General features: G+C 45.0%; 1 long non-coding RNA gene across 1 annotated transcript; it reads right to left on the reverse strand.

Annotated features, from left to right (window-relative positions):
• Positions 1–1,800: 1,800 nt before the first annotated feature.
• On the reverse strand, positions 1,801–2,971 carry LOC141941921 (uncharacterized). The gene is made up of 3 exons (XR_012628469.1): positions 2,912–2,971; positions 2,572–2,687; positions 1,801–1,856 (listed from the first exon to the last, which is right to left on the reverse strand). It is a non-coding gene; the product is annotated as an uncharacterized LOC141941921 (long non-coding RNA).
• Between the last annotated feature and the right edge of the window lie 4,994 nt (positions 2,972–7,965).

Raw genomic sequence — 7,965 nt, forward strand, 5'->3', positions numbered from 1 at the left:
GTCCGGTCTGTTGGTGGCTCCAATCACCACAACCTCTCCTCTGCTGGCCAAGCCATCCATGAGTGCCAGAAGTGTTGAAACAACAGAACTAACAGGAAAATGTCATTTTCATTCGCTGGTTTAGTAAATTTCGTTACGTTCTACATGACCTTCTCCAACGATCACTCCAAAAGGACAAGCTTTTAATGGATTTTTTAACTGATTAGTGACTCATTTGAAGACACAACAAAAATAGATAAGGTAACACAAGCCTTGTGCTGATCTCAAGCTTAGTGAATTGTTTGCAATTCTTGTTTAAACATCACCGGAAATTTAGTAGCATTGAATGACAAGTTTTCAGGATAAATGAACGTGTTGCAAAGTTAAATAGGTTGTGGTCTTCTTTTCACAAAGATCAAGCAGCCTCTATGTAGGTACAAAAAATGTACTACCTGTGAATTTGGTCTTGCTGGCTGGACCGCACAGGAGCGAGACCATCTATCTCATCAAAAAAAATAATTGAAGGTCGCATCTGGTAGGCCTGGAATGAAAACACAGGAATATTGAGAGAAGCAAACCGGCACTATTTTAAAGGGAAAATGCATGGAAAACGTCATGCTTGGAAGGCCACTGGAACTAGATTTTTCAGACCAGCATCAGGGATCTCTGCTGATTGAGTGAATGGAGTAAGTGACACAAGTAACAGAAGACAGCGGCCTCTGTCAACCCCCGAGACTGGGTGACAGGAAACAAATCATACCAGTAGTTTTTACAGCTCTTTGGCAGCCCCTGAGAACAGAGCCAGGACTTAATTCAACTACAGGTTCTGGAAGCAAGCTTCCGTTACGAATTGACCGTGCTTTTCGCCCGCATCTCTTTCCCTCTGATCTAAAGCCACCATATCTCTCACCTCTTGAAACCCTTTTTCTGGCTGTTTTTTGGGGGGGTTTTTTGGTGTTCTGTTTTGAGGCTTTTTTGGTGGCGGAGGGTGGGGGTTTGCTTTGCGAGGTTTTCTTGTTTGTTTTATTAATCTTTCCCAGTACACCTCAAGATTTCAAGCCCCTAAAAAAACCCACTGGAAAAGGAAACCCCGACAATCCCATTTCAGTGGAAGGAACTGACAAAACTCGAAAAGGAGCGAACTGTTCTTAAAAATACCAACCACAGAAAATTACAGTTACAACTCAGACAGAACACATGGCACATTTCAACCTTACCTGATCAAACAATAAACGAAGCTCTCGTTCAGATTCACCCACCCATTCACTCAGGCAGTCAGCACCTTTCCTCATAAAAAAAGGCTATTCTCCTGTCACCTTGGCTACATTCGTAGCCAAAAATAAAAAAAAGAAAAAAACCCATTACAACCCCCATCCCTAAAACGCACAACTCTTCTCTCCTAAACAAAAGACTTCTTCTCTACAACAGTGGTAACAGCTGAAGTGTGAGAAAAGACAAAACGGATGGAAGTTTTGTGTTCCTACACAATTCAACAAGGCAGCAAACAAAATGAATAAAGAGGATAACACAGACGTACAAAACCTTGAGAAAAGATCACAGTGTCCCAGAAGGACACTTCCAAAACTGCTGACAAACCAACAGGGGTGGTTACAGCATGGGGGAGCCAAACAAGAAGCTTCAGTGAAGCATGAGACTGGGCTCTAACGTGAATCACCAGTTTGTTTCTCAGTGATGCAGCGCATATTCATTCTTGTTTTCACAAGAAGCAAGATTTGACAGTAAAGCATTTCATTCTCCTTCAGAAAGCTTTATGTTACTGGATTTGGTCTCCCAGACCATCCACTGCTGATGCTAAATGAGGAGGAAGTCTAAAGCTGGGAGTGTATTCGGCATTTCCAGATAATCATACTCTTCATCTAAAAAAAAAAAAAACCAAACCAACACTACACACAGCTCTTTAAAGGGAGGATTCCAGTGAATAAAGAAGCAAAACACTGGAAGATGTTATTTGCACGATTTGTAGTAGTTGTAAGTTACTGACAGCAAAGAACTTAAAGTCACATTTCAATAGCCACTATGGAGTTTTGCTGACCAAGAGTATGTAAAGCTAACAATTAAATCTCTAATAATTTCATCTCATAACGCAGAACTAATTCAGCTGTGTCAGAAGTGGACACATTCTTATTTTAGCCCAAGCACAAACACCCACTGCAAGGTTCTAGTTGCAAGTCCTATCAACTGTAAAATGGCTACTTGAGCCCTTGGAAAGAAAAGAGTGGGTGGGAGAGACAAGTGGACTTCCAAGCAACAAACTGCAGGTGACTACCAGTACGTAATCCCTTCCTGCTTATAAACTAATCAAGCTGCCTTGTACATAGAACTCAAAAGAAAAACACCACAACCCCACCTTTTAAAAAGGCAAGACACCTTTGAAGTGTATTCTCACCACACACTCAATCTTTAACCCACATATATTCCGGATTCGATCCGTTTTCAAGAAATTACTTTTTGCTACTGCTAAAAAACCCCATCAACACTGCTGAAAATTTTGAAGCATGGAAATATATCGATACCTCAGTCAAATATTCTCCAGAAAACAAGAGAATTATAGTTTTAAACAACGCCTGTGACCTTGGCGGTTGAACTTTCAATCTCTCAAAGGCTTCCGGGTGAAGCAATGGAAAAATGACCATCTCTTTTAAAGCTGCAATGTGGTCAGAAAGACCACCCACACCATCAAATCAGACCTAAAGAGAAAGTCAACAGAACACATTTTTGCATGTTAAAGAAAGCCACGCCCTCCATGAGGTTCCATCAGAAATCACACGTCAGCACAGAGGGAACGTTCTGGACAATTCTCAAATTGCTCGAGAGAAAACTGTAAACCAAGGTGGTTGTAGACCGCACGTTACTGAAAGCTTTTACAAACCCTGGAAACATCTCGCTGAGACAATGCTCTAAAAACACTCACCGAACAATCTCTCTGCACTGGATCACCATCAGACAGACTTGCTCCAATTCTCATTCGATCCCTGTGAATTCCCTTTAACTCGTCTTTCCCAAAGTTGAGTGGAAGACCCCTGGTTTGAATGAAGGAGAAAGAGAAAGGCGCTTTCTAACTTAGGATGCAGCTAGAAGGTTTTTGCTTTTAGGAGGATGGCAAGTGAATGCAGAAAACCTTACGAATAAACATAAACTTCCTAAATAGTTAAATATTCCTTCAAGTGGGTTTAGATTTAATGTCCATGAGCAAATAAAGGAAAATGGTCACTCCAGACATTGAGCCGTTAATTATTTGTCAAAGCTAGAGTCTGAACAGGGCGGCATGTTTTTTCTCATTGATCTTAAACTGCGTCCCTTGAAACATTCCATTTTGCCAGAGGAAAATTCCTAGGAAAAGAAGGAAATAAGAACGTATTTACCTGAACCATATCTGTTGAGCTAAGAAGGAAGTTGTGCCTCATTTAGGCAAGTTTGTTCCCTTAACTCTCCTAACTTGAGAGTGTTGCACCTAATGGCAGGCAAGCCTTGGACTGCTTCTACACCAAGAAGTAGATCTTGGGGGGGTGGGGGGGTGGGGGGGCGCAGAACCATCTTCCAAAGCTAAAGCTCCCCTCTGCCATGCTTTTCTTGTGGATAACCTGGACTTTATATCCTCTCAATTACTGCAGCAAAGTCTTTCATATAAACTTAGCATTTAATGAAAAAAACACCCAAATCTGTTATTTCAGAATTGGGGGAGGGGGGGGGCCTGGAGAGCGCAGTGAAGCGAAGAAGACCGCTGCCTCCTGGAACCCTCACTGGCGGGATCAACGCAGAAACCCAGACTGGTGATCTGTATTTCCCTATTCCCTCTATCTCCCTCTTTTCCCTTTTCCATTAAGAAACGCAAGGCATATTGTTTTGCTTGCCACAACTTGCTATATACCTAGCCAATTATCATGTGTTCAATTAGTACGTTGTGAGTAGTTAATAAATGTTTGGACTTTGAGACTTGTGGTCTGCTCCGCTGGGGATTTGAGAATCTGAGTCACTTGTCTCCCTCATCTGAGCGGGACGTGACATACACACAAAAAGTATACCTATGCATCAGATTTCTTACAAAAGGCAGTCTTATGCTAACGGCTTCTCAGAATTCATTTACTTAGTCTGAGCATGCGTGGTAAAAGTAGAGTGAGGGTCTGCTCCCCGCCTTAGGGGTCCACATAGCCTTTCTCTCACTGCCCGTGAGTGAACTTTAGGTTCCTCGTGTCCATCCCTGGTCACAGGGTTATCTCATCCCTCCTGCAGCTCCTGTTTGTTGCAAGGTTAGTTCAGACCAGCTTCCAGTCACTTATCTGGACACTGGCATCTGCTTAGACACTCGGTTTTTTAGGTTCGTGCTATTAGGGATGTACTCAGGGAGTTTTTCAGACTGCCCAAGGTCTGTCTTATCTTTACTAGGCAAGGAGCTACAGGTTTTAAGACATCTTACAAGCGGGTAATTCCTACAGAGGGTAGTTACAAGAAGCTATAAATGAAATTATATGCATTACAGTAAAATACGGGGAAAATAAAAGCTAGTAAAACACAAGTGATGTCTAACGTTAAAACTAAATGTAGCAACTTCCCTTCAACACCCCCACAAGAGTAAAGCAGACACCTTCCCCAATTTGGCCCGCACACACACCGCGCTGTTCCTCCCCGCCCGCCCCCGCCGGCCAGGACCCGCCCTCACCCGGCCAACGCCAAGAGCCCCCCCTCACCCCGCGCCGCCATCTTGTGCTTCACGAACTACCGCGCTTCTTCTGGGACGGGCCGGGGCGGCGGCGGGTGAGCCGGGAACTCCCAACGCCGCCGCCCGCGGCGCCCACTCGCATCCTCCCGGCGCCTCGCTGCCCCGGGGCGGACACCCGCCGTCGGGCGGACCGGCCCCGCCGCCGCGGCGCCGCAGCCCGGGGCCACCGGCGTCTCCTCGCGCTTCTGCCGGGCGAGGTGCCACGCGCAGCGCCTGCGGCTGGTGGCCCCGCACCCTCCCGTCTCCGGCTGCCGCCGGGGCAGCAAAACACGCGGGAGGAATTTGAAGGCTGCTAGAAGCCATGAGACTCCCAGAAAGGTAGCCATCGTGCATTGCCGAGGGCACCCAAAATGACCGAACCCATCGCGTTAGCTTTGGTCCCAGGCGGTCAAACTTTCAATCCGAAACGCCGATTTGAAACCTGAATATTCAAAGGAGGATCAAAGGTTTAGTAATGATTTGGAGGGTAATAAAGGAAAAGATGGATGGTTTTATGTTCCAGACGGGCGAAGAAAAGCGTCTTCTGCCATGCTGTGGAAGTTAGTTTTGGACGAACATAAGGAAACGCACTGGGGAGTGGGTGCTCTGTACAAGCAGCTAAATTTATTTCAGTAAGCTGAAATTTATACACTACTATGAAACAACCCAAAGATGTGAAATCTGTTTAAAAAACAACCCAAATACAGAATCACAGAAGCATTCAGGTTGGAAAAGACCCTTGGGATCATGGAGTCCAACCATCAGCCCTACTCCACAAAGTTCTCCCACTGACTTTTGTCAGATACTTCTCACTCTGGCCAAGCTCGGACAGTGAGGTGTTCTGGTGTCTTCTGCTGGCTGTGCAAGAACTTGCTGGGGGTGCAATTGTCTTATTGTTCTCCCAGGCCATTAGGAGGTGAGGGGCTGTCATAACCCTCCCCAATTGATAAGGAGGGCAGAGCCAGAAAGCAGCGTCTTAACGCTCTTGTTGCATTACAAGTATAAAAGGCGGCTCAGAAAGTGCACGGCACACAGTCAGGCTGATGCAGAGCCATCTGCTGGGAGCACAGAGCCTTAAGCACAATGAGAACAACTTTCTGGATCCCACCGAGTCGGGCAGGATTTCTGGCCATAAAGAGAGGTTTATTGGCAGCACGTCCCATCCTCCCCAGCTGCTAACAACATCCTCGCTGTTTCATTTGAAATGGAAAATACGGGCATGTACAACATCCTTAGTCAGTGTCATTTGATCTAGAAGAAAAGCGGATTTTCAGACAAAAAGAAACATAATATATATACATTCAAGCCAGGCCAACTCCATTAACAACGAATTTTGCTGACTTTACTCATTTACGTACAGTTCATGAATCTTAGGAGATTAAAGAGGAAACAGATACCTGTGCACACGTTGCTTCCAGAGACGTGACACTACTAAACAAAGTGGGGAGGTCTAGTGCGTCCACTGGAAACTTTTCCAGGGTGTGTATTACTGCAGGTGCCAGATCAGATGCTTGCCCATATCCTGGCTCTCTGACTAGTAAGAACCGTGGCCTGCAAAGATGTCGGCTGATCATGAACATTTCTAGAACAGTGAGGAGAAAGTAAGTTTGAAAAGGAAGTGATGAATAGGCACACAGATGGTAAAGGGTTTTCCTACGCACCCTCTTTATTTTGGCAAATACTCTCCATCTTCAAGCAAATAATAAGCCGGTCTGTGATCGGGAGCATCGTCACAGCCCGTTTTATTACAAACTGGTACCATACTTCCCCTAAGAAAACCTGCCAACCCCTAGCACTTCTGCTCTTCGCTGGGCGAGGTTAAGGACCAGCTCTTAAATCCCACAGGGGCACCGTCCAGCTCAATACACAGATGACAACTGGTCAGTAACCTGATATGGGGGAAAACAACTCTCCTCCAGCACCCACCAATCTGGATCTCTTCACGCCCCTACACACCAATTCTCAGTAGGTCTTGAGTTTAAGTAACTGTGAGATCTCTATATCGGTTGAGTTTAGCTGAAATTTGGCCATGGTTACTGGAGATGGTGGGAAGGATGGGGCAGAACCACAAAAATTAACACGAGCACTGAAACACATCAGCTGTTATCTGAAGTACCCAATTGGATTGGTTACATGACAGCGGTACACTGAAGACGTAGAAGATTTACATTTATTCAGTCACTCTAATTGTTTCACTTTGAATTGTGCATTAATTTCCCAGTCATCTTGCTTTACTCACACAAAACACATTTGGGAAGAGCATTTGCTTTTTCCACCCCAATACTGTTGGCACCTTTACTGGGTGAAGTCAAAGATCCCAGAGACCTAACCGAGCTCAGCAAGTCCAACGATTTTCTGGACAGCACAGTGATAGAAAGTGAGAAAAATAACTGACCCTACAGTGACGACAGGAATCTATTTTGTCAGCTCTTGGCTTATACGACTTCCACAGTAAAATGTCAAAAGATTAACATAAACTCCGTAAGTGAAAGGTACAAAATGCAGACATCACTTATGTTTTTCTCACAGTGTTTCAACAAACCATTTCTCAGTTTTGTTTCTGCTACAGGATTTGCTACTGGGTTAACAATCTGGGAAGGTAGAAGGTCAAAAGACGGCTACACAAATCCATAGGTTTTTTTAGCTAAAAGGACAGACAGCACATTTCTCTGGTCTGGAGTCTTTTGTTAACTTTCCTGAATAGTCCATAGCTCGCTCTCACATTGGTAGATCTTCTAAATCAGTGCTGGAAACCACTTGTATTGGAGGGCACGCACTGAAAGCTGTTTTCTGAAGAGTTCCTTCTACCACAGATCTAAGGAGACTGTACAAGTCTCTACAAAGCTGTCCTACATCCCATGATTTGCGTAAGCTATTATCCCTCTGTTGGTGAAAACCTGGAGGTACTTTCCTCAGAATAAAAACAATTAGGAACAACTTCTGTAGCTCCTAGACATGTGAAAAACCCAAGAAGGCTACTTCTTTCTGGAGCAGGTTCCTCCACTGGACATGGGGCAAGTAAGTGGATGCCATGGCCACAGACTTCCATTTGTCTCAGACTACGGAGTAAGACTATAGAGACCAACGCATCTGCTCAACAAGGCTCCCTGAAGATCAGCGAAGGAGGAGAGAAGGGAAGGCGGGCAGCAGAGAGGGGATGCAATACCAGTCCCCGAGCCTCTCTGCTTTGATTTTGTTGGCGGGGTTTTACCTCTGGGTTACCAATGCAAATACATCTCCCAGCTCTACTGGGAGCAATACTGGTGCAG

This window comes from Strix uralensis, chromosome 3 (genome assembly GCF_047716275.1).
Source record: "Strix uralensis isolate ZFMK-TIS-50842 chromosome 3, bStrUra1, whole genome shotgun sequence".
Taxonomy (NCBI): Eukaryota; Metazoa; Chordata; class Aves; order Strigiformes; family Strigidae; genus Strix; species Strix uralensis.